The following is a 24,000-nucleotide window of genomic DNA, read 5'->3' as shown; positions in this document are numbered from 1 at the left end:
GCGCTGTCAGAACACTGGGAGCTACACACACCAACAAGTCCATACTGCAGGCTGCAGCCAGAACAATTTTCTACATCCAAACATCGACGGCCTCTTCTCTCTAAAAATTCACCAGACCGCTTCTACCACCAGCAAAGAAGTTTCCATCCCTAATTCCTCTGTGATTCCCACTAACCTAAACATTAAGCTGGCATTGAAGGGTGTGAATTACCCCGGCCAATCTGTTCTTTTAAATACAGCTTTTAGCAAGTTTTGAAAGGAGAAGAGCAGAACTTGCTATGCCAATAATATCGAGTCTTCTGTGGTGAAGTGGTTTTTGCATAGAAAACAAAGCGGTCAGTTGAAGAGGAATAATATCAGTACTTTGTTTAAAACTGTGTGTAAAAAGCTGTCTCTTTATCATTAACAATAAGTTGTAAAACGTGAATGGGGAGTGACAGTCTTCAAGTTTGTGAGAATATTGCGCCCTGGTGGAATAAAGGCACGAACAGCTTACAGCAGCTAGAATTACCAGGCAGTATTTAGAGTAAAACGGTGTGTAAAAGCTGCCTTTATGAATGAGAGAAAAAAGAAATATATAAAATAGTAAAATGGAAGGGGAGTGATAGATTTAAATTAATCGTGAAGTGGAGCGCCCCCTGTATAAAGTAAAAGTGAGAAAAGCTTACAGCACCTGGTATTCCCAGGTGGCCTCCCATCCAAGTACTAACCAGACCCTACCTTGCTTAGCTTCCGAGATCAGACGAGATCGGGCGTGTTTAGGGTGGTATGGCCGTAAGCAAGAGCTGCTAACAAAAACAGCCCTTTTGTGTTACACGCCTCTATACATGCCAGTTAGTCCCATTGTATCCTACTCCTGGTTATTTTTTTTTTTTATCTGACTCACACTGCAGCCTCACCATCCAATCGGCAGTGCTGGACCCACACCAAACATTCACCAAACTACTCAGCTGGCAGCCTACCACAATTATTCCATTCTTTCCGCATCCACACACTTCCTTCTCTTTAAGTCCTTTTCACTACCGCACAGGTTAATCGCCGCATGTCCCCCTCCGGCAAACATTACTCCTTTGCCTACTGCATGCAGGCTTCTATTAACGACCCTCTGTTATGAACTCCGCTAACAGCCACAAAATCTCCGCCGCACGAAGCCCACTGGTAGCTGCTGAATCAGATGCTTCCCCAAAACATCGCGCTGTCAGAACACTGGGAGCTACACACACCAACAAGTCCATACTGCAGGCTGCAGCCAGAACAATTTTCTACATTCAAACATCGACGGCCTCTTCTCTCTAAAAATTCACCAGACCGCTTCTACCACCAGCAAAGAAGTTTCCATCCCTAATTCCTCTGTGATTCCCACTAACCTAAACATTAAGGTGGCATTGAAGGGTGTGAATTACCCCGGCCAATCTGTTCTTTTAAATACAGCTTTTAGTAAGTTTTGAAAGGAGAAGAGCAGAACTTGCTATGCCAATAATATCGAGTCTTCTGTGGCGAAGTGGTTTTTGCATAGAAAACAAAGCGGTCAGTTGAAGAGGAATAATATCAGTACTTTGTTTAAAACTGTGTGTAAAAAGCTGTCTCTTTATCATTAACAATAAGTTGTAAAACGTGAATGGGGAGTGACAGTCTTCAAGTTTGTGAGAAGATCGCGCCCTGGTGGAATAAAGGCACGAACAGCTTACAGCACCTAGAATTACCAGGAAGTATTTAGAGTAAAACGGTTTCTATAAGCTGGCTTTATGAAAGAGAGAAAAAAAATATATATATAAAATAGTAAAATGGAAGGGGAGTGCTAGATTTAAATTAATTATGAAGTGGAGCGCCCCCTGTATAAAGTAAAAGTGAGAAAAGCTTACAGCACCTGGTATTCCCAGGAGGTCTCCCATCCAAGTACTAACCAGACCCTACCCTGATTGGCTTCCGAGATCAGATGAGATCAGGCGTGTTCAGGCGGGCATGGCCATAAGCGAGAGATGCTACTAAAAACAGCCCTTTTGCATTACACGCCTCTATACATGCCAGTTGGTCCCATTGGATCCTACTAATGTTTTTTTTTTTTTTTATCTGACTCACACTGCAGCCCCACCATCCAATCGGCAACGCCGGACCCACACCAAACATTCACCAAACTACTCAGCCGGCAGCCTACCACAATTATTCCATTCTTTCCGCATCCGCACACTTCCTTCTTTTTAACTCCTTTTCACTACCGCACAAGTTAATCGCCGCACGTCCCCCGCCGGCAAACATTACTCCTTTGCCTACTGCATGCAGGCTTCTCTTAACGACCCTCTGTTATCAACTCCGCTAACAGCCACAAAATCTCCGCCGCACGAAGCCCACTGGTAGCTGCTGAATCACATGCTTCCCCAAAACGTCGTGCTGTCAGAACACTGGGAGCTACACACACCAACAAGTCCATACTGCAGGCTACAGCCAGAACAATTTTCTACATTCAAACATCGACGGCCTCTTCTCTCTAAAAATTCACCAGACCGCTTCTACCACCAGCAAAGAAGTTTCCATCCCTAATTCCTCTGTGATTCCCACTAACCTAAACATTAAGCTGGCATTGAAGGGTGTGAATTACCCCGGCCAATCTGTTCTTTTAAATACAGCTTTTAGTAAGTTTTGAAAGGAGAAGAGCAGAACTTGCTATGCCAATAATATCGAGTCTTCTGTGGCGAAGTGGTTTTTGCATAGAAAACAAAACGGTCAGTTGAAGAGGAATAATATCAGTACTTTGTTTAAAACTGTGTGTAAAAAGCTGTCTCTTTATCATTAACAATAAGTTGTAAAACGTGAATGGAGAGTGACAGTCTTCAAGTTTGTGAGAAGATCGCGCCCTGGTGGAATAAAGGCACGAACAGCTTACAGCACCTAGAATTACCAGGAAGTATTTAGAGTAAAACGGTTTCTATAAGCTGGCTTTATGAAAGAGAGAAAAAAAATATATATATAAAATAGTAAAATGGAAGGGGAGTGCTAGATTTAAATTAATCGTGAAGTGGAGCGCCCCCTGTATAAAGTAAAAGTGAGAAAAGCTTACAGCACCTGGTATTCCCAGGAGGTCTCCCATCCAAGTACTAACCAGACCCTACCCTGATTGGCTTCCGAGATCAGATGAGATCAGGCATGTTCAGGCGGGCATGGCCATAAGCGAGAGATGCTACCAAAAACAGCCCTTTTGCATTACACGCCTCTATACATGCCAGTTGGTCCCATTGGATCCTACTAATGTTTTTTTTTTTTTTTATCTGACTCACACTGCAGCCCCACCATCCAATCGGCAACGCCGGACCCACACCAAACATTCACCAAACTACTCAGCCGGCAGCCTACCACAATTATTCCATTCTTTCCGCATCCGCACACTTCCTTCTTTTTAACTCCTTTTCACTACCGCACAAGTTAATCGCCGCACGTCCCCCGCCGGCAAACATTACTCCTTTGCCTACTGCATGCAGGCTTCTCTTAACGACCCTCTGTTATCAACTCCGCTAACAGCCACAAAATCTCCGCCGCACGAAGCCCACTGGTAGCTGCTGAATCACATGCTTCCCCAAAACGTCGTGCTGTCAGAACACTGGGAGCTACACACACCAACAAGTCCATACTGCAGGCTACAGCCAGAACAATTTTCTACATTCAAACATCGACGGCCTCTTCTCTCTAAAAATTCACCAGACCGCTTCTACCACCAGCAAAGAAGTTTCCATCCCTAATTCCTCTGTGATTCCCACTAACCTAAACATTAAGCTGGCATTGAAGGGTGTGAATTACCCCGGCCAATCTGTTCTTTTAAATACAGCTTTTAGTAAGTTTTGAAAGGAGAAGAGCAGAACTTCCTATGCCAATAATATCGAGTCTTCTGTGGCGAAGTGGTTTTTGCATAGAAAACAAAACGGTCAGTTGAAGAGGAATAATATCAGTACTTTGTTTAAAACTGTGTGTAAAAAGCTGTCTCTTTATCATTAACAATAAGTTGTAAAACGTGAATGGAGAGTGACAGTCTTCAAGTTTGTGAGAAGATCGCGCCCTGGTGGAATAAAGGCACGAACAGCTTACAGCACCTAGAATTACCAGGAAGTATTTAGAGTAAAACGGTTTCTATAAGCTGGCTTTATGAAAGAGAGAAAAAAAATATATATATAAAATAGTAAAATGGAAGGGGAGTGCTAGATTTAAATTAATCGTGAAGTGGAGCGCCCCCTGTATAAAGTAAAAGTGAGAAAAGCTTACAGCACCTGGTATTCCCAGGAGGTCTCCCATCCAAGTACTAACCAGACCCTACCCTGATTGGCTTCCGAGATCAGATGAGATCAGGCGTGTTCAGGCGGGCATGGCCATAAGCGAGAGATGCTACCAAAAACAGCCCTTTTGCATTACACGCCTCTATACATGCCAGTTGGTCCCATTGGATCCTACTAATGTTTTTTTTTTTTTTTATCTGACTCACACTGCAGCCCCACCATCCAATCGGCAACGCCGGACCCACACCAAACATTCACCAAACTACTCAGCCGGCAGCCTACCACAATTATTCCATTCTTTCCGCATCCGCACACTTCCTTCTTTTTAACTCCTTTTCACTACCGCACAAGTTAATCGCCGCACGTCCCCCGCCGGCAAACATTACTCCTTTGCCTACTGCATGCAGGCTTCTCTTAACGACCCTCTGTTATCAACTCCGCTAACAGCCACAAAATCTCCGCCGCACGAAGCCCACTGGTAGCTGCTGAATCACATGCTTCCCCAAAACGTCGCGCTGTCAGAACACTGGGAGCTACACACACCAACAAGTCGATACTGCAGGCTACAGCCAGAACAATTTTCTACATTCAAACATCGACGGCCTCTTCTCTCTAAAAATTCACCAGACCGCTTCTACCACCAGCAAAGAAGTTTCCATCCCTAATTCCTCTGTGATTCCCACTAACCTAAACATTAAGCTGGCATTGAAGGGTGTGAATTACCCCGGCCAATCTGTTCTTTTAAATACAGCTTTTAGCAAGTTTTGAAAGGAGAAGAGCAGAACTTGCTATGCCAATAATATCGAGTCTTCTGTGGCGAAGTGGTTTTTGCATAGAAAACAAAGCGGAGGAATAATATCAGTACTATGTTTAAAACTGTGTGTAAAAAGCTGTCTCTTTATCATTAACAATAAGTTGTAAAACGTGAATGGGGAGTGACAGTCTTCAAGTTTGTGAGAAGATCGCGCCCTGGTGGAATAAAGGCACGAACAGCTTACAGCACCTAGAATTACCAGGCAGTATTTAGAGTAAAACGTGTGTAAAAGCTGCCTTTATGAATGAGAGAAAAAAGAAATATATAAAATAGTAAGGGGAGTGATAGATTTAAATTAATCGTGAGGTGGAGTGCCCCCTGTATAAAGTAAAAGTGAGAAAAGCTTACAGCACGTGGTATTCCCAGGCAGTCACCCATCCAAGTACTAACCAGACCCTACCCCACTTAGCTTCCGAGATCAGACGAGATCGGGCGTGTTCAGGGTGGTATGGCCATAAACGAGAGCCGTGAACAAAAACAGCCCTTTTGCATTACACGCCTCTATACATGCCAGTTAGTCCCATTGGATCCTACTCCTGTTTTTTTTTTTTTATCTGACTCACACTGCAGCCCCACCATCCAATCGGCAGCGCCGGACCCACACCAAACATTCACCAAACTACTCAGCCGGCAGCCTACCACAATTATTCCATTCTTTCCGCATCCGCACACTTCCTTCTTTTTAACTCCTTTTCACTACCGCACAGGTTAATCGCCGCACGTCCCCCGCCGGCAAACATTACTCCTTTGCCTACTGCATGCAGGCTTCTCTTAACGACCCTCTGTTATCAACTCTGCTAACAGCCACAAAATCTCCGCCGCACGAAGCCCACTGGTAGCTGCTGAATCACATGCTTCCCCAAAACGTCGCGCTGTCAGAACACTGGGAGCTACACACACCAACAAGTCCATACTGCAGGCTGCAGCCAGAACAATTTTCTACATTCAAACATCGACGGCCTCTTCTCTCTAAAAATTCACCAGACCGCTTCTACCACCAGCAAAGAAGTTTCCATCCCTAATTCCTCTGTGATTCCCACTAACCTAAACATTAAGCTGGCATTGAAGGGTGTGAATTACCCCGGCCAATCTGTTCTTTTAAATACAGCGTTTAGCAAGTTTTGAAAGGAGAAGAGCAGAACTTGCTATGCCAATAATATCGAGTCTTCTGTGGCGAAGTGGTTTTTGCATAGAAAACAAAGCGGTCAGTTGAAGAGGAATAATATCAGTACTTTGTTTAAAACTGTGTGTAAAAAGCTGTCTCTTTATCATTAACAATAAGTTGTAAAACGTGAATGGGGAGTGACAGTCTTCAAGTTTGTGAGAAGATCGCGCCCTGGTGGAATAAAGGCACGAACAGCTTACAGCACCTAGAATTACCAGGAAGTATTTAGAGTAAAACGGTTTCTAAAAGCTGCCTTTATGAATGAGAGAAAAAAAAAAATATATATATATAAAATAGTAAAATGGAAGGGGAGTGATAGATTTAAATTAATCGTGAAGTGGAGCGCCCCCTGTATAAAGTAAAAGTGAGAAAAGCTTACAGCACCTGGTATTCCCAGGTGGTTTCCCTTCCAAGTACTAACCAGACCATACTCTGCTTAGCTTCCGAGATCATGCGTGTTCAGGGTGGTATGGCCGTAAGCAAGAACCGCTAACAAAAACAGCCCTTTTGCATTACACGCCTCTATACATGCCAGTTAGTCCCATTGGATCCTACTCCTGTTTTTTTTTTTTTTTTTTTTTTATCTGACTGACACTGCAGCACCACCATCCAATCGGCAGCGCCGGACCCACACCAAACATTCACCAAACTACTCAGCCGGCAGCCTACCACAATTATTCCATTCTTTCCGCATTCGCACACTTCCTTCTTTTTAACTCCTTTTCACTAACGCACAGGTTAATCGCCGCACGTCCCCCGCCGGCAAACATTACTCCTTTGCCTACTGCATGCAGGCTTCTCTTAACGACCCTCTGTTATCAACTCCGCTAACAGCCACAAAATCTCCGCCGCACGAAGCCCACTGGTAGCTGCTGAATCACATGCTTCCCCAAAACGTCGCACTTTCAGAACACTGGGAGCTACACACACCAACAAGTCCATACTGCAGGCTGCAGCCAGAACAATTTTCTACATTCAAACATCGACGGCCTCTTCTCTCTAAAAATTCACCAGACCGCTTCTACCACCAGCAAAGAAGTTTCCATCCCTAATTCCTCTGTGATTCCCACTAACCTAAACATTAAGCTGGCATTGAAGGGTGTGAATTACCCCGGCCAATCTGTTCTTTTAAATACAGCTTTTAGCAAGTTTTGAAAGGAGAAGAGCAGAACTTGCTATGCCAATAATATCGAGTCTTCTGTGGCGAAGTGGTTTTTGCATAGAAAACAAAGCGGTCAGTTGAAGAGGAATAATATCAGTACTTTGTTTAAAACTGTGTGTAAAAAGCTGTCTCTTTATCATTAACAATAAGTTGTAAAACGTGAATGGGGAGTGACAGTCTTCAAGTTTGTGAGAAGATCGCGCCCTGGTGGAATAAAGGCACGAACAGCTTACAGCACCTAGAATTACCAGGAAGTATTTAGAGTAAAACGGTTTCTAAAAGCTGGCTTTATGAAAGAGAGAAAAAAAAAAAATATATATATATATATATAAAATAGTAAAATGGAAGGGGAGTGATAGATTTAAATTAATCGTGAAGTGGAGCGCCCCCTGTATAAAGTAAAAGTGAGAAAAGCTTACAGCACCTGGTATTCCCAGGTGGTCTCCCATCCAAGTACTAACCAGACCCTACCCTGCTTAGCTTCCGAGATCAGACGAGATCGGGCGTGTTCAGGGTGGTATGGCCGTAAGCGAGAGAAACTACCAAAAACAGCCCTTTTGCATTACACGCCTCTATACATGCCAGTTGGTCCCATTGGATACTACTAATGTTCTTTTTTTTTTTTTTTATCTGACTCACACTGCAGCACCACCATCCAATCGGCAGCGCCGGACCCACACCAAACATTCACCAAACTACTCAGCCGGCAGCCTACCACAATTATTCCATTCTTTCCGCATCCGCACACTTCCTTATTTTTAACTCCTTTTCACTACCGCACAGGTTAATCGCCGCACGTCCCCCGCCGGCAAACATTACTCCTTTGCCTACTGCATGCAGGCTTCTCTTAACGACCCTCTGTTATCAACTCCGCTAACAGCCACAAAATCTCCGCCGCACGAAGCCCACTGGTAGCTGCTGAATCACATGCTTCCCCAAAACGTCGCGCTGTCAGAACACTGGGAGCTACACACACCAACAAGTCCATACTGCAGGCTGCAGCCAGAACAATTTTCTACATTCAAACATCGACGGCCTCTTCTCTCTAAAAATTCACCAGACCGCTTCTACCACCAGCAAAGAAGTTTCCATCCCTAATTCCTCTGTGATTCCCACTAACCTAAACATTAAGCTGGCATTGAAGGGTGTGAATTACCCCGGCCAACCTGTTCTTTTAAATACAGCTTTTAGCAAGTTTTGAAAGGAGAAGAGCAGAACTTGCTATGCCAATAATATCGAGTCTTCTGTGGCGAAGTGGTTTTTGCATAGAAAACAAAGCGGTCAGTTGAAGAGGAATAATATCAGTACTTTGTTTAAAACTGTGTGTAAAAAGCTGTCTCTTTATCATTAACAATAAGTTGTAAAACGTGAATGAGGAGTGACAGTCTTCAAGTTTGTGAGAAGATCGCGCCCTGGTGGAATAAAGGCACGAACAGCTTACAGCACCTAGAATTACCAGGAAGTATTTAGAGTAAAACGGTTTCTAAAAGCTGCCTTAATGAATGAGAGAAAAAAAAAATATATATATATATATATAATAGTAAAATGGAAGGGGAGTGATAGATTTAAATTAATCGTGAAGTGGAGCGCCCCCCGTTTAAAGTAAAAGTGAGAAAAGCTTACAGCACCTGGTATTCCCAGGAGGTCTCCCATCCAAGTACTAACCAGACCCTACCCTGCTATTGTGGGTGATTTTAACATTCATATGGAGAAGGATAATGATCCTTTAAAAACAGCGTTTGCAGCTATTCTTGACTCTGTAGGTGTATGTCAGAATGTAGTCGGGCCTACTCATGTCTGTAACCATACCCTTGATTTGATCATTAGTCATGGCATCCTGGTAGAACATGTGTCTATTATGCCACAGAGTCCTCTGCTCTCAGATCATTACTTGTTAACATTTGAAATCCAGTATAGCCCCCTGTTGACCACCACTCCAAAGTATAGAATCAGACGTTCAATTAAGGCACTAACTACAACAACATTTATGAAACAACTTCCACAGTCCTTTAGCCTTACATCTGAAGCATCGTGCGTAAATGAACTTGAACAGGCAACTTCAAACATGGAAAAATCCCTTCGCAGCACTCTAGATCTTGTGGCTCCACTTAGGAGTATAAAGCATAGCAATAACAAACCTGCCCCCTGGTACTCTGATAATACACGTGAACTCAAACAGGCATCACGCAAGCTAGAGCGAAAATGGCGCTCAACTAAACTGGAAGTTTTCAAATCTTCCTGGAAAGAGAGCCTCTCTAAATACAGACAAGCACTAGTAACTGCTCGGTCTGTGTATCTCTCCAGATTAATAGACATGAACAAAACCAATCCTAAATTCCTATTTGAATCCGTGGCTAGGATAACACAGAATTCCTCATTAAACTTGCAAATCCCACAAGCTCTTAAGAGTGATGACTTTCTTACATTTTTTAATGGTAAGATAACTACAATTAGACAGACTATACAGTGCACACCTTTACCTACTTACGGCTGCCTGCCTCCTGCTAGTCTTATGCCTACCAATAATGAGACCTTTGAATCATTCATTCCTATTACACACTCAGAACTTTTGAGCTTAATTTTCTCCTGTAAATCCTCTACTAGCCTTGTAGACCCAATTCCTACAAAATTCTTCAAGGAAATTGCACCACAGATTGGCACTACCGTGTTAAATGTGTTAAACTCTTCTCTTAGGCTTGGATATGTTCCAAAACCTTTTAAAATGGCTGTTATCAGACCCGTCCTAAAGAAACCAAATCTTGAACCCAGTGTTTTAGGAAACTATAGACCTATCTCAAATCTTCCTTTCATTTCAAAGATCATGGAAAAGGTTGTAGTTCGTCAGCTGTCCTCTTTCCTACAAAAAACTAATGCCAATGAATTATATCAGTCTGGCTTTAGACCAAACCATAGCACAGAAACTGCTCTAGTCAAAGTAATGAATGATTTACTTGTGGCTTCTGACCGTGGCTATGTATCTCTGTTGGTATTGCTAGATTTAACTGCAGCGTTCGATACTGTGGACCATAATATCCTCTTGGACCGGTTAGAAGGTGTAGTTGGCATTACAGGGACAGCACTTTCTTGGTTCCGCTCATATTTGTCTGATCGCTATCAGTATGTCCATGTGAACAATGAATCATCCAAGGCCACTAAAGTTGAATATGGTGTCCCACAGGGATCAGTCCTGGGCCCGCTACTGTTTACCCTGTACATGCTACCTCTTGGTAACATTATTAGAAATCATGGTATTGGGTTTCATTGTTATGCAGATGATACACAGTTGTACATATCTGTTAACCCTGATGATATATCACTGCTATCTCGGTTAGAAGACTGTCTATTAGATATCCAGTGCTGGATGGCAAAAAATTTCCTTATGTTAAACACAGAAAAAACAGAAGTTCTGGTAATTGGTCCCAAGGCTGCTAGAAATAAGTTCCACCACCTCAACGTTGGTAACCTTCCTACACAACCTAACATGGTAGTTAGAAATCTTGGCGTTCTTGTCGATTCAGATCTATGCTTTGATGCTCACATAAGAAGTATTACTAGAACTGCATTTTATCATCTACGGAACATAGCCAAGCTTCGTAAGATGCTCTCACTTAATGATGCAGAAAAACTAATACATGCCTTCGTAAGTTCCAGACTGGATTACTGTAATGCCCTCCTATCGGGTTGCCCGTCTGGATCCTTGCATAAACTTCAGATGGTACAGAATGCTGCAGCCAGAGTTCTAACAAACACTAAAAAATTTGATCATATTACACCGGTCTTATCCTCTCTTCATTGGCTGCCAGTTAAGTCTCGAATTGACTATAAAATACTGCTATTAACTTATAAAGCACTAAATGGCCTTGCACCAGAATACCTTAGTGAACTGCTGACCACATACAACCCTCCACGCTTGCTTCGCTCTCAAGCCATGGGATATCTGTTAGTGCCTAGGGTAGAAAGAGCTACGGCAGGCTGCAGAGCTTTCTCCTACAAAGCTCCTCAGCTGTGGAATGGTCTTCCACCGGATGTGCGGGTTTCAGGTTCACTCTCAATATTCAAGTCCAGACTAAAAACACACCTGTTTAGTTTAGCGTATAGGGACACTAGTTCTAGCCCTAGCTAACTCTTCACTCCCAGTCAGACCTGTAGTGTGAGGTGTAGAGCTGGGTGGGGATCGGTGCCATTGGCTTTGGATGAACTGGATTGTCAGTGCTGTCACTCTAGCTTTGCAATCTCTTGTGGAACTGGAGTGCTGACATTTCAGGGACTCCCCATGCCGGCATTCCCACTTGCCTCTCCCTCCTACTGATGCTGCCATAGCCATATCTGCCGGAGCTTGCAGATTGCACTTCATATTGTACTCATCTAGCTTTTAGCACTGCCAATAGCCTCCTCTACTATGCCTAATTGTACATTTTATTTCCCCTACTCCTCCTGGGGGGTGATGCCTGGAGACCTCAATCTATCAAGATATCCAGCACACCCGACCACCACCAGTGACGTCCCTGCATCCAGCTCGCCGTTCTGATCTTCCATGTATGACCCGCTGCCTTACCTCTGGTTGCCTGGCAATTGGAAGAAGACTCGGCTTCGGCATTGGCTTATCTTCCTTGCTCTCCTCTCTCTATTTGACTATCCCTGCCGGCCCCTGGAGGATGGGCTTCCCCTTTGAGTCTGGTCCCTCTCAAGGTTTCTTCCTTCTAGGGAGTTTTTCCTTGCCACTGTCGCCTATGGCTTACTCACTGGGGGCTTTGGGTGAGGATACTGTAAAGCGCTTTGAGACAATGTAATGTTGTGATAATGCGCTATATAAAAATAAATTTGTTGTTGTTGTTGTTGTTGCTTAGCTTCCGAGATCAAACGAGATCGGGCGTGTTCAGGGTGGTATGGCCGTAAGCGAGAGAAACTACCAAAAACAGCCCTTTTGCATTACACGCCTCTATACATGCCAGTTGGTCCCATTGGATACTACTAATGTTCTTTTTTTTTTTTTTTATCTGACTCACACTGCAGCACCACCATCCAATCGGCAGCGCCGGACCCACACCAAACATTCACCAAACTACTCAGCCGGCAGCCTACCACAATTATTCCATTCTTTCCGCATCCGCACACTTCCTTATTTTTAACTCCTTTTCACTACCGCACAGGTTAATCGCCGCACGTCCCCCGCCGGCAAACATTACTCCTTTGCCTACTGCATGCAGGCTTCTCTTAACGACCCTCTGTTATCAACTCCGCTAACAGCCACAAAATCTCCGCCGCACGAAGCCCACTGGTAGCTGCTGAATCACATGCTTCCCCAAAACGTCGCGCTGTCAGAACACTGGGAGCTACACACACCAACAAGTCCATACTGCAGGCTGCAGCCAGAACAATTTTCTACATTCAAACATCGACGGCCTCTTCTCTCTAAAAATTCACCAGACCGCTTCTACCACCAGCAAAGAAGTTTCCATCCCTAATTCCTCTGTGATTCCCACTAACCTAAACATTAAGCTGGCATTGAAGGGTGTGAATTACCCCGGCCAACCTGTTCTTTTAAATACAGCTTTTAGCAAGTTTTGAAAGGAGAAGAGCAGAACTTGCTATGCCAATAATATCGAGTCTTCTGTGGCGAAGTGGTTTTTGCATAGAAAACAAAGCGGTCAGTTGAAGAGGAATAATATCAGTACTTTGTTTAAAACTGTGTGTAAAAAGCTGTCTCTTTATCATTAACAATAAGTTGTAAAACGTGAATGGGGAGTGACAGTCTTCAAGTTTGTGAGAAGATCGCGCCCTGGTGGAATAAAGGCACGAACAGCTTACAGCACCTAGAATTACCAGGAAGTATTTAGAGTAAAACGGTTTCTAAAAGCTGCCTTAATGAATGAGAGAAAAAAAAAAAAAAATATATATATATAATAGTAAAATGGAAGGGGAGTGATAGATTTAAATTAATCGTGAAGTGGAGCGCCCCCCGTTTAAAGTAAAAGTGAGAAAAGCTTACAGCACCTGGTATTCCCAGGAGGTCTCCCATCCAAGTACTAACCAGACCCTACCCTGCTTAGCTTCCGAGATCAAACGAGATCGGGCGTGTTCAGGGTGGTATGGCCGTAAGCGAGAGATGCTACCAAAAACAGCCCTTTTGCATTACACGCGTCTATACATGCCAGTTAGTCCCATTGGATCCTACTCCGGGTTTTTTTTTTTTTTTATCTGACTCACACTGCAGCCCCACCATCCAATCGGCAGAGCCGGACCCACACCAAACATTCACCAAACTACTCAGCCGGCAGCCTACCACAATTATTCCATTCTTTCCGCATTCGCACACTTCCTTCTTTTTAACTCCTTTTCAGTACTGCACAGGTTAATCGCCGCACGTCCCCCGCCGGCAAACATTACTCCTTTGCCTACTGCATGCAGGCTTCTCTTAACGACCCTCTGTTATCAACTCCGCTAACAGTCACAAAATCTCCGCCGCACGAAGCCCACTGGTAGCTGCTGAATCACATGCTTCCCCAAAACGTCGCGCTGTCAGAACACTGGGAGCTACACACACCAACAAGTCCATACTGCAGGCTGCAGCCAGAACAATTTTCTACATTCAAACATCGACGGCCTCTTCTCTCTAAAAATTCACCAGACCGCTTCTACCACCAGCAAAGAAGTTTCCATCCCTAATTCCTCTGTGATTCCCACTAACCTAAACATTAAGCTGGCATTGAAGGGTGTGAATTACCCCGGCCAATCTGTTCTTTTAAATACAGCTTTTAGCAAGTTTTGAAAGGAGAAGAGCAGAACTTGCTATGCCAATAATATCGAGTCTTCTGTGGCGAAGTGGTTTTTGCATAGAAAACAAAGCGGTCAGTTGAAGAGGAATAATATCAGTACTTTGTTTAAAACTGTGTGTAAAAAGCTGTCTCTTTATCATTAACAATAAGTTGTAAAACGTGAATGGGGAGTGACAGTCTTCAAGTTTGTGAGAAGATCGCGCCCTGGTGGAATAAAGGCACGAACAGCTTACAGCACCTAGAATTACCAGGAAGTATTTAGAGTAAAACGGTTTCTAAAAGCTGCCTTTATGAATGAGAGAAAAAAAAATATATATATATATAAAATAGTAAAATGGAAGGGGAGTGATAGATTTAAATTAATCGTGAAGTGGAGCGCCCCCTGTATAAAGTAAAAGTGAGAAAAGCTTACAGCACCTGGTATTCCCAGGTGGTCTCCCATCCAAGTACTAACCATACCCTGCCCTACTTAGCTTCCAAGATCAGACGAGATCGGGCGTGTTCAGGGTGGTATGGCCGTAAGCGAGAGATGCTACCAAAAACAGCCCTTTTGCATTACACGCGTCTCTACATGCCAGTTAGTCCCATTGGATCCTACTCCTGGTTTTTTTTTTTTTTTTATCTGACTCACACTGCAGCACCACCATCCAATCGGCAGCGCCGGACCCACACCAAACATTCACCAAACTACTCAGCCGGCAGCCTACCACAATTATTCCATTCTTTCCGCATCCGCACACTTCCTTCTCTTTAAGTCCTTTTCACTACCTCACAGGTTAATCGCCGCATGTCCCCCGCCGGCAAACATTACTCCTTTGCCTACCGTATGCAGGCTTCTCTTAACGACCCTCTGTTATCAACTCCGCTAACAGCCACAAAATCTCCGCCGCACGAAGCCCACTGGTAGCTGCTGAATCACATGCTTCCCCAAAACGTCGCGCTGTCAGAACACTGGGAGCTACACACACCAACAAGTCCATACTGCAGGCTGCAGCCAGAACAATTTTCTACATTCAAACATCGACGGCCTCTTCTCTCTAAAAATTCACCAGACCGCTTCTACCACCAGCAAAGAAGTTTCCATCCCTAATTCCTCTGTGATTCCCACTAACCTAAACATTAAGCTGGCATTGAAGGGTGTGAATTACCCCGGCCAATCTGTTCTTTTAAATACAGCTTTTAGCAAGTTTTGAAAGGAGGAGAAGAGCAGACCTTGCTATGCCAATAATATCGAGTCTTCTGTGGCGAAGTGGTTTTTGCATAGAAAACAAAGCGGTCAGTTGAAGAGGAATAATATCAGTACTTTGTTTAAAACTGTGTGTAAAAAGCTGTCTCTTTATCATTAACAATAAGTTGTAAAACGTGAATGGGGAGTGACAGTCTTCAAGTTTGTGAGAAGATCGCGCCCTGGTGGAATAAAGGCACGAACAGCTTACAGCACCTAGAATTACCAGGAAGTATTTAGAGTAAAACGGTTTCTAAAAGCTGGCTTTATGAAAGACAGAAAAAAAAAATATATATATATATATAAAATAGTAAAATGGAAGGGGAGTGATAGATTTAAATTAATCGTGAAGTGGAGCGCCCCCTGTATAAAGTAAAAGTGAGAAAAGCTTACAGCACCTGGTATTCCCAGGTGGTCTCCCATCCAAGTACTAACCAGACCCTACCCTGCTTAGCTTCCGAGATCAGACGAGATCGGGCGTGTTCAGGGTGGTATGGCCGTAAGCGAGAGAAACTACCAAAAACAGCCCTTTTGCATTACACGCCTCTATACATGCCAGTTGGTCCCATTGGATACTACTAATGTTCTTTTTTTTTTTTTTATCTGACTCACACTGCAGCACCACCATCCAATCGGCAGCGCCGGACCCACACCAAACATTCACCAAACTACTCAGCCGGCAGCCTACCACAATTATTCCATTCTTTCCGCATCCGCACACTTCCTTATTTTTAACTCCTTTTCACTACCGCACAGGTTAATCGCCGCACGTCCCCCGCCGGCAAACATTACTCCTTTGCCTACTGCATGCAGGCTTCTCTTAACGACCCTCTGTTATCAACTCCGCTAACAGCCACAAAATCTCCGCCGCACGAAGCCCACTGGTAGCTGCTGAATCACATGCTTCCCCAAAACGTCGCGCTGTCAGAACACTGGGAGCTACACACACCAACAAGTCCATACTGCAGGCTGCAGCCAGAACAATTTTCTACATTCAAACATCGACGGCCTCTTCTCTCTAAAAATTCACCAGACCGCTTCTACCACCAGCAAAGAAGTTTCCATCCCTAATTCCTCTGTGATTCCCACTAACCTAAACATTAAGCTGGCATTGAAGGGTGTGAATTACCCCGGCCAACCTGTTCTTTTAAATACAGCTTTTAGCAAGTTTTGAAAGGAGAAGAGCAGAACTTGCTATGCCAATAATATCGAGTCTTCTGTGGCGAAGTGGTTTTTGCATAGAAAACAAAGCGGTCAGTTGAAGAGGAATAATATCAGTACTTTGTTTAAAACTGTGTGTAAAAAGCTGTCTCTTTATCATTAACAATAAGTTGTAAAACGTGAATGGGGAGTGACAGTCTTCAAGTTTGTGAGAAGATCGCGCCCTGGTGGAATAAAGGCACGAACAGCTTACAGCACCTAGAATTACCAGGAAGTATTTAGAGTAAAACGGTTTCTAAAAGCTGCCTTAATGAATGAGAGAAAAAAAAAAAAAAATATATATATATAATAGTAAAATGGAAGGGGAGTGATAGATTTAAATTAATCGTGAAGTGGAGCGCCCCCCGTTTAAAGTAAAAGTGAGAAAAGCTTACAGCACCTGGTATTCCCAGGAGGTCTCCCATCCAAGTACTAACCAGACCCTACTCTGCTTAGCTTCCGAGATCAAACGAGATCGGGCGTGTTCAGGGTGGCATGGCCGTAAGCGAGAGATGCTACCAAAAACAGCCCTTTTGCATTACACGCGTCTATACATGCCAGTTAGTCCCATTGGATCCTACTCCGGGTTTTTTTTTTTTTTTATCTGACTCACACTGCAGCCCCACCATCCAATCGGCAGCGCCGGACCCACACCAAACATTCACCAAACTACTCAGCCGGCAGCCTACCACAATTATTCCATTCTTTCCGCATTCGCACACTTCCTTCTTTTTAACTCCTTTTCAGTACTGCACAGGTTAATCGCCGCACGTCCCCCGCCGGCAAACATTACTCCTTTGCCTACTGCATGCAGGCTTCTCTTAACGACCCTCTGTTATCAACTCCGCTAACAGCCACAAAATCTCCGCCGCACGAAGCCCACTGGTAGCTGCTGAATCACATGCTTCCCCAAAACGTCGCGCTGTCAGAACACTGGGAGCTACACACACCAACAAGTCCATACTGCAGGCTGCAGCCAGAACAATTTTCTACATTCAAACATCGACGGCCTCTTCTCTCTAAAAATTCACCAGACCGCTTCTACCACCAGCAAAGAAGTTTCCATCCCTAATTCCTCTGTGATTCCCACTAACCTAAACATTAAGCTGGCATTGAAGGGTGTGAATTACCCCGGCCAATCTGTTCTTTTAAATACAGCTTTTAGCAAGTTTTGAAAGGAGAAGAGCAGAACTTGCTATGCCAATAATATCGAGTCTTCTGTGGCGAAGTGGTTTTTGCATAGAAAACAAAGCGGCCAGTTGAAGAGGAATAATATCAGTACTTTGTTTAAAACTGTGTGTAAAAAGCTGTCTCTTTATCATTAACAATAAGTTGTAAAACGTGAATGGGGAGTGACAGTCTTCAAGTTTGTGAGAAGATCGCGCCCTGGTGGAATAAAGGCACGAACAGCTTACAGCACCTAGAATTACCAGGAAGTATTTAGAGTAAAACGGTTTCTAAAAGCTGCCTTTATGAATGAGAGAAAAAAAAAAATATATATATATAAAATAGTAAAATGGAAGGGGAGTGATAGATTTAAATTAATCGTGAAGTGGAGCGCCCCCTGTATAAAGTAAAAGTGAGAAAAGCTTACAGCACCTGGTATTCCCAGGTGGTCTCCCATCCAAGTACTAACCATACCCTGCCCTACTTAGCTTCCAAGATCAGACGAGATCGGGCGTGTTCAGGGTGGTATGGCCGTAAGCGAGAGATGCTACCAAAAACAGCCCTTTTGCATTACACGCGTCTCTACATGCCAGTTAGTCCCATTGGATCCTACTCCTGGTTTTTTTTTTTTTTTTATCTGACTCACACTGCAGCACCACCATCCAATCGGCAGCGCCGGACCCACACCAAACATTCACCAAACTACTCAGCCGGCAGCCTACCACAATTATTCCATTCTTTCCGCATCCGCACACTTCCTTCTCTTTAAGTCCTTTTCACTACCTCACAGGTTAATCGCCGCATGTCCCCCGCCGGCAAACATTACTCCTTTGCCTACCGTATGCAGGCTTCTCTTAACGACCCTCTGTTATCAACTCCGCTAACAGCCACAAAATCTCCGCCGCACGAAGCCCACTGGTAGCTGCTGAATCACATGCTTCCCCAAAACGTCGCGCTGTCAGAACACTGGGAGCTACACACACCAACAAGTCCATACTGCAGGCTGCAGCCAGAACAATTTTCTACATTCAAACATCGACGGCCTCTTCTCTCTAAAAATTCACCAGACCGCTTCTACCACCAGCAAAGAAGTTTCCATCCCTAATTCCTCTGTGATTCCCACTAACCTAAACATTAAGCTGGCATTGAAGGGTGTGAATTACCCCGGCCAATCTGTTCTTTTAAATACAGCTTTTAGCAAGTTTTGAAAGGAGAAGAGCAGAACTTGCTATGCCAATAATATCGAGTCTTCTGTGGCGAAGTGGTTTTTGCATAGAAAACAAAGCGGTCAGTTGAAGAGGAATAATATCAGTACTTTGTTTAAAACTGTGTGTAAAAAGCTGTCTCTTTATCATTAACAATAAGTTGTAAAACGTGAATGGGGAGTGACAGTCTTCAAGTTTGTGAGAAGATCGCGCCCTGGTGGAATAAAGGCACGAACAGCTTACAGCACCTAGAATTACCAGGAAGTATTTAGAGTAAAACGGTTTCTAAAAGCTGGCTTTATGAAAGACAGAAAAAAAAAATATATATATATATATAAAATAGTAAAATGGAAGGGGAGTGATAGATTTAAATTAATCGTGAAGTGGAGCGCCCCCTGTATAAAGTAAAAGTGAGAAAAGCTTACAGCACCTGGTATTCCCAGGTGGTCTCCCATCCAAGTACTAACCAGACCCTACCCTGCTTAGCTTCCGAGATCAGACGAGATCAGGCGTGTTCAGGGTGGTATGGCCGTAAGCGAGAGAAACTACCAAAAACAGCCCTTTTGCATTACACGCCTCTATACATGCCAGTTGGTCCCATTGGATACTACTAATGTTCTTTTTTTTTTTTTTATCTGACTCACACTGCAGCACCACCATCCAATCGGCAGCGCCGCACCCACACCAAACATTCACCAAACTACTCAGCCGGCAGCCTACCACAATTATTCCATTCTTTCCGCATCCGCACACTTCCTTATTTTTAACTCCTTTTCACTACCGCACAGGTTAATCGCCGCACGTCCCCCGCCGGCAAACATTACTCCTTTGCCTACTGCATGCAGGCTTCTCTTAACGACCCTCTGTTATCAACTCCGCTAACAGCCACAAAATCTCCGCCGCACGAAGCCCACTGGTAGCTGCTGAATCACATGCTTCCCCAAAACGTCGCGCTGTCAGAACACTGGGAGCTACACACACCAACAAGTCCATACTGCAGGCTGCAGCCAGAACAATTTTCTACATTCAAACATCGACGGCCTCTTCTCTCTAAAAATTCACCAGACCGCTTCTACCACCAGCAAAGAAGTTTCCATCCCTAATTCCTCTGTGATTCCCACTAACCTAAACATTAAGCTGGCATTGAAGGGTGTGAATTACCCCGGCCAACCTGTTCTTTTAAATACAGCTTTTAGCAAGTTTTGAAAGGAGAAGAGCAGAACTTGCTATGCCAATAATATCGAGTCTTCTGTGGCGAAGTGGTTTTTGCATAGAAAACAAAGCGGTCAGTTGAAGAGGAATAATATCAGTACTTTGTTTAAAACTGTGTGTAAAAAGCTGTCTCTTTATCATTAACAATAAGTTGTAAAACGTGAATGGGGAGTGACAGTCTTCAAGTTTGTGAGAAGATCGCGCCCTGGTGGAATAAAGGCACGAACAGCATACAGCACCTAGAATTACCAGGAAGTATTTAGAGTAAAACGGTTTCTAAAAGCTGCCTTAATGAATGAGAGAAAAAAAAAAATATATATATATATATAATAGTAAAATGGAAGGGGAGTGATAGATTTAAATTAATCGTGAAGTGGAGCGCCCCCCATTTAAAGTAAAAGTGAGAAAAGCTTACAGCACCTGGTATTCCCAGGAGGTCTCCCATCCAAGTACTAACCAGACCCTACCCTGCTTAGCTTCCGAGATCAAACGAGATCGGGCGTGTTCAGGGTGGAATGGCCGTAAGCGAGAGATGCTACCAAAAACAGCCCTTTTGCATTACACGCGTCTATACATGCCAGTTAGTCCCATTGGATCCTACTCCGGGTTTTTTTTTTTTTTATCTGACTCACACTGCAGCCCCACCATCCAATCGGCAGCGCCGGACCCACACCAAACATTCACCAAACTACTCAGCCGGCAGCCTACCACAATTATTCCATTCTTTCCGCATTCGCACACTTCCTTCTTTTTAACTCCTTTTCAGTACTGCACAGGTTAACCGCCGCACGTCCCCCGCCGGCAAACATTACTCCTTTGCCTACTGCATGCAGGCTTCTCTTAACGACCCTCTGTTATCAACTCCGCTAACAGCCACAAAATCTCCGCCGCACGAAGCCTACTGGTAGCTGCTGAATCACATGCTTCCCCAAAACGTCGCGCTGTCAGAACACTGGGAGCTACACACACCAACAAGTCCATACTGCAGGCTGCAGCCAGAACAATTTTCTACATTCAAACATCGACGGCCTCTTCTCTCTAAAAATTCACCAGACCGCTTCTACCACCAGCAAAGAAGTTTCCATCCCTAATTCCTCTGTGATTCCCACTAACCTAAACATTAAGCTGGCATTGAAGGGTGTGAATTACCCCGGCCAATCTGTTCTTTTAAATACAGCTTTTAGCAAGTTTTGAAAGGAGAAGAGCAGAACTTGCTATGCCAATAATATCGAGTCTTCTGTGGCGAAGTGGTTTTTGCATAGAAAACAAAGCGGTCAGTTGAAGAGGAATAATATCAGTACTTTGTTTAAAACTGTGTGTAAAAAGCTGTCTCTTTATCATTAACAATAAGTTGTAAAACGTGAATGGGGAGTGACAGTCTTCAAGTTTGTGAGAAGATCGCGCCCTGGTGGAATAAAGGCACGAACAGCTTACAGCACCTAGAATTACCAGGAAGTATTTAGAGTAAAACGGTTTCTAAAAGCTGCCTTTATGAATGAGAGAAAAAAAAAAATATATATATATAAAATAGTAAAATGGAAGGGGAGTGATAGATTTAAATTAATCGTGAAGTGGAGCGCCCCCTGTATAAAGTAAAAGTGAGAAAAGCTTACAGCACCTGGTATTCCCAGGTGGTCTCCCATCCAAGTACTAACCATACCCTGCCCTACTTAGCTTCCAAGATCAGACGAGATCGGGCGTGTTCAGGGTGGTATGGCCGTAAGCGAGAGATGCTACCAAAAACAGCCCTTTTGCATTACACGCGTCTCTACATGCCAGTTAGTCCCATTGGATCCTACTCCTGGTTTTTTTTTTTTTTTATCTGACTCACACTGCAGCACCACCATCCAATCGGCAGCGCCGGACCCACACCAAACATTCACCAAACTACTCAGCCGGCAGCCTACCACAATTATTCCATTCTTTCCGCATCCGCACACTTCCTTCTCTTTAAGTCCTTTGCACTACCTCACAGGTTAATCGCCGCATGTCCCCCGCCGGCAAATATTACTCCTTTGCCTACCGTATGCAGGCTTCTCTTAACGACCCTGTGCTATCAACTCAGCTAACAGCCACAAAATCTCCGCCGCACGAAGCCCACTGGTAGCTGCTGAATCACATGCTTCCCCAAAACGTCGCGCTGTCAGAACACTGGGAGCTACACACACCAACAAGTCCATACTGCAGGCTGCAGCCAGAACAATTTTCTACATTCAAACATCGACGGCCTCTTCTCTCTAAAAATTCACCAGACCGCTTCTACCACCAGCAAAGAAGTTTCCATCCCTAATTCCTCTGTGATTCCCACTAACCTAAACATTAAGTTGGCATTGAAGGGTGTGAATTACCCCGGCCAACCTGCTCTTTTAAATACAGCTTTTAGCGAGTTTTGAAAGGAGGAGAAGAGCAGACCTTGCTATGCCAATAATATCGAGTCTTCTGTGGTGAAGTGGTTTTTGCATAGAAAACAAAGTGGTGAGTTGAAGAGGAATTATATCAGTACTTTGTTTAAAACTGTGTGTAAAAAGCTGTCTCTTTATTATTAACAATAAGTTGTAAAACGTGAATGGGGAGTGACAGTCTTCAAGTTTGTGAGAAGATCGCGCCCTGGTGGAATAAAGGCACGAACAGCTTACAGCACCTAGAATTACCAGGCAGTATTTAGAGTAAAACTGTTTCTAAAAGCTGCCTTTATGAAAGAGAGAAAATATATATATATATATGAAATAGTAAAATGGAAGGGGAGTGATAGATTTAAATTAATCGTGAAGTGGAGCGCCCCCTGTATAAAGTAAAAGTGAGAAAAGCTTACAGCACCTGGTATTCCAAGGTGGTTTCCCTTCCAAGTACTAACCAGACCATACTCTGCTTAGCTTCCAAGATCATGCGTGTTCAGGGTGGTATGGCCGTAAGCAAGAACCGCTAACAAAAACAGCCCTTTTGCATTACACGCCTCTATACATGCCAGTTAGTCCCATTGGATCCTACTCCTGTTTTTTATTTTTTATTTTTTTATCTGACTGACACTGCAGCACCACCATCCAATCGGCAGCGCCGGACCCACACCAAACATTCACCAAACTACTCAGCCGGCAGCCTACCACAATTATTCCATTCTTTCCGCATCCGCACACTTCCTTCTTTTTAACTCCTTTTCACTACCGCACAGGTTAATCGCCGCACGTCCCCCGCCGGCAAACATTACTCCTTTGCCTACTGCATGCAGGCTTCTCTTAACGACCCTCTGTTATCAACTCCACTAACAGCCACAAAATCTCCGCCGCACGAAGCCCACTGGTAGCTGCTGAATCACATGCTTCCCCAAAACGTCGCGCTGTCAGAACACTGGGAGCTACACATACCAACAAGTCCATACTGCAGGCTGCAGCCAGAACTATTTTCTACATTCAAACATCGACGGCCTCTTCTCTCTAAAAATTCACCAGACCGCTTCTACCACCAGCAAAGAAGTTTCCATCCCTAATTCCTCTGTGATTCCCACTAACCTAAACATTAAGCTGGCATTGAAGGGTGTGAATTACCCCGGCCAATCTGTTCTTTTAAATACAGCTTTTAGCAAGTTTTGAAAGGAGAAGAGCAGAACTTGCTATGCCAATAATATCGAGTCTTCTGTGGCGAAGCGGTTTTTGCATAGAAAACAAAGCGGTCAGTTGAAGAGGAATAATATCAGTACTTTGTTTAAAACTGTGTGTAAAAAGCTGTCTCTTTATCATTAACAATAAGTTGTAAAACGTGAATGGGGAGTGACAGTCTTCAAGTTTGTGAGAAGATCGCGCCCTGGTGGAATAAAGGCA

The 24,000-nt window shown here is 44.0% G+C and overlaps 13 non-coding genes and 2 pseudogenes across 13 annotated transcripts; all 15 read right to left on the bottom strand.

Moving 5' to 3' along the window:
- Positions 1 to 661: 661 nt before the first annotated feature.
- LOC125736265 (5S ribosomal RNA) lies at positions 662 to 780 on the bottom strand. The gene has a single exon (XR_007395548.1). It is a non-coding gene; the product is annotated as a 5S ribosomal RNA (ribosomal RNA).
- Positions 781 to 1,855: 1,075 nt separating this feature from the next.
- On the bottom strand, positions 1,856 to 1,974 carry LOC125731288 (5S ribosomal RNA). Its single transcript, XR_007391574.1, has one exon. It is a non-coding gene; the product is annotated as a 5S ribosomal RNA (ribosomal RNA).
- Positions 1,975 to 3,048: 1,074 nt separating this feature from the next.
- On the bottom strand, positions 3,049 to 3,167 carry LOC125731600 (5S ribosomal RNA; annotated as a pseudogene).
- A 1,074-nt stretch (positions 3,168 to 4,241) lies between these two features.
- Positions 4,242 to 4,360, bottom strand: LOC125731287 (5S ribosomal RNA). The gene has a single exon (XR_007391573.1). It is a non-coding gene; the product is annotated as a 5S ribosomal RNA (ribosomal RNA).
- A 1,054-nt stretch (positions 4,361 to 5,414) lies between these two features.
- On the bottom strand, positions 5,415 to 5,533 carry LOC125730963 (5S ribosomal RNA). The gene has a single exon (XR_007391256.1). It is a non-coding gene; the product is annotated as a 5S ribosomal RNA (ribosomal RNA).
- Positions 5,534 to 6,610: 1,077 nt separating this feature from the next.
- On the bottom strand, positions 6,611 to 6,719 carry LOC125732268 (5S ribosomal RNA; annotated as a pseudogene).
- A 1,093-nt stretch (positions 6,720 to 7,812) lies between these two features.
- Positions 7,813 to 7,931, bottom strand: LOC125736741 (5S ribosomal RNA). Its single transcript, XR_007396012.1, has one exon. It is a non-coding gene; the product is annotated as a 5S ribosomal RNA (ribosomal RNA).
- A 5,451-nt stretch (positions 7,932 to 13,382) lies between these two features.
- On the bottom strand, positions 13,383 to 13,501 carry LOC125731557 (5S ribosomal RNA). The gene has a single exon (XR_007391630.1). It is a non-coding gene; the product is annotated as a 5S ribosomal RNA (ribosomal RNA).
- A 1,080-nt stretch (positions 13,502 to 14,581) lies between these two features.
- On the bottom strand, positions 14,582 to 14,700 carry LOC125736969 (5S ribosomal RNA). The gene has a single exon (XR_007396236.1). It is a non-coding gene; the product is annotated as a 5S ribosomal RNA (ribosomal RNA).
- A 1,087-nt stretch (positions 14,701 to 15,787) lies between these two features.
- Positions 15,788 to 15,906, bottom strand: LOC125736729 (5S ribosomal RNA). Its single transcript, XR_007396001.1, has one exon. It is a non-coding gene; the product is annotated as a 5S ribosomal RNA (ribosomal RNA).
- A 1,083-nt stretch (positions 15,907 to 16,989) lies between these two features.
- Positions 16,990 to 17,108, bottom strand: LOC125735089 (5S ribosomal RNA). Its single transcript, XR_007394388.1, has one exon. It is a non-coding gene; the product is annotated as a 5S ribosomal RNA (ribosomal RNA).
- Positions 17,109 to 18,188: 1,080 nt separating this feature from the next.
- On the bottom strand, positions 18,189 to 18,307 carry LOC125736967 (5S ribosomal RNA). Its single transcript, XR_007396234.1, has one exon. It is a non-coding gene; the product is annotated as a 5S ribosomal RNA (ribosomal RNA).
- Positions 18,308 to 19,391: 1,084 nt separating this feature from the next.
- Positions 19,392 to 19,510, bottom strand: LOC125733211 (5S ribosomal RNA). Its single transcript, XR_007392564.1, has one exon. It is a non-coding gene; the product is annotated as a 5S ribosomal RNA (ribosomal RNA).
- Positions 19,511 to 20,593: 1,083 nt separating this feature from the next.
- Positions 20,594 to 20,712, bottom strand: LOC125733480 (5S ribosomal RNA). Its single transcript, XR_007392824.1, has one exon. It is a non-coding gene; the product is annotated as a 5S ribosomal RNA (ribosomal RNA).
- A 1,079-nt stretch (positions 20,713 to 21,791) lies between these two features.
- Positions 21,792 to 21,910, bottom strand: LOC125736966 (5S ribosomal RNA). Its single transcript, XR_007396233.1, has one exon. It is a non-coding gene; the product is annotated as a 5S ribosomal RNA (ribosomal RNA).
- Positions 21,911 to 24,000: the final 2,090 nt, after the last annotated feature.

The sequence above is a fragment of the Brienomyrus brachyistius genome, chromosome 2 (genome assembly GCF_023856365.1).
Source record: "Brienomyrus brachyistius isolate T26 chromosome 2, BBRACH_0.4, whole genome shotgun sequence".
Taxonomy (NCBI): Eukaryota; Metazoa; Chordata; class Actinopteri; order Osteoglossiformes; family Mormyridae; genus Brienomyrus; species Brienomyrus brachyistius.
Note: the sequence above shows the minus strand (reverse complement) of the source record. Positions and strands in the feature narration are given on the sequence as shown.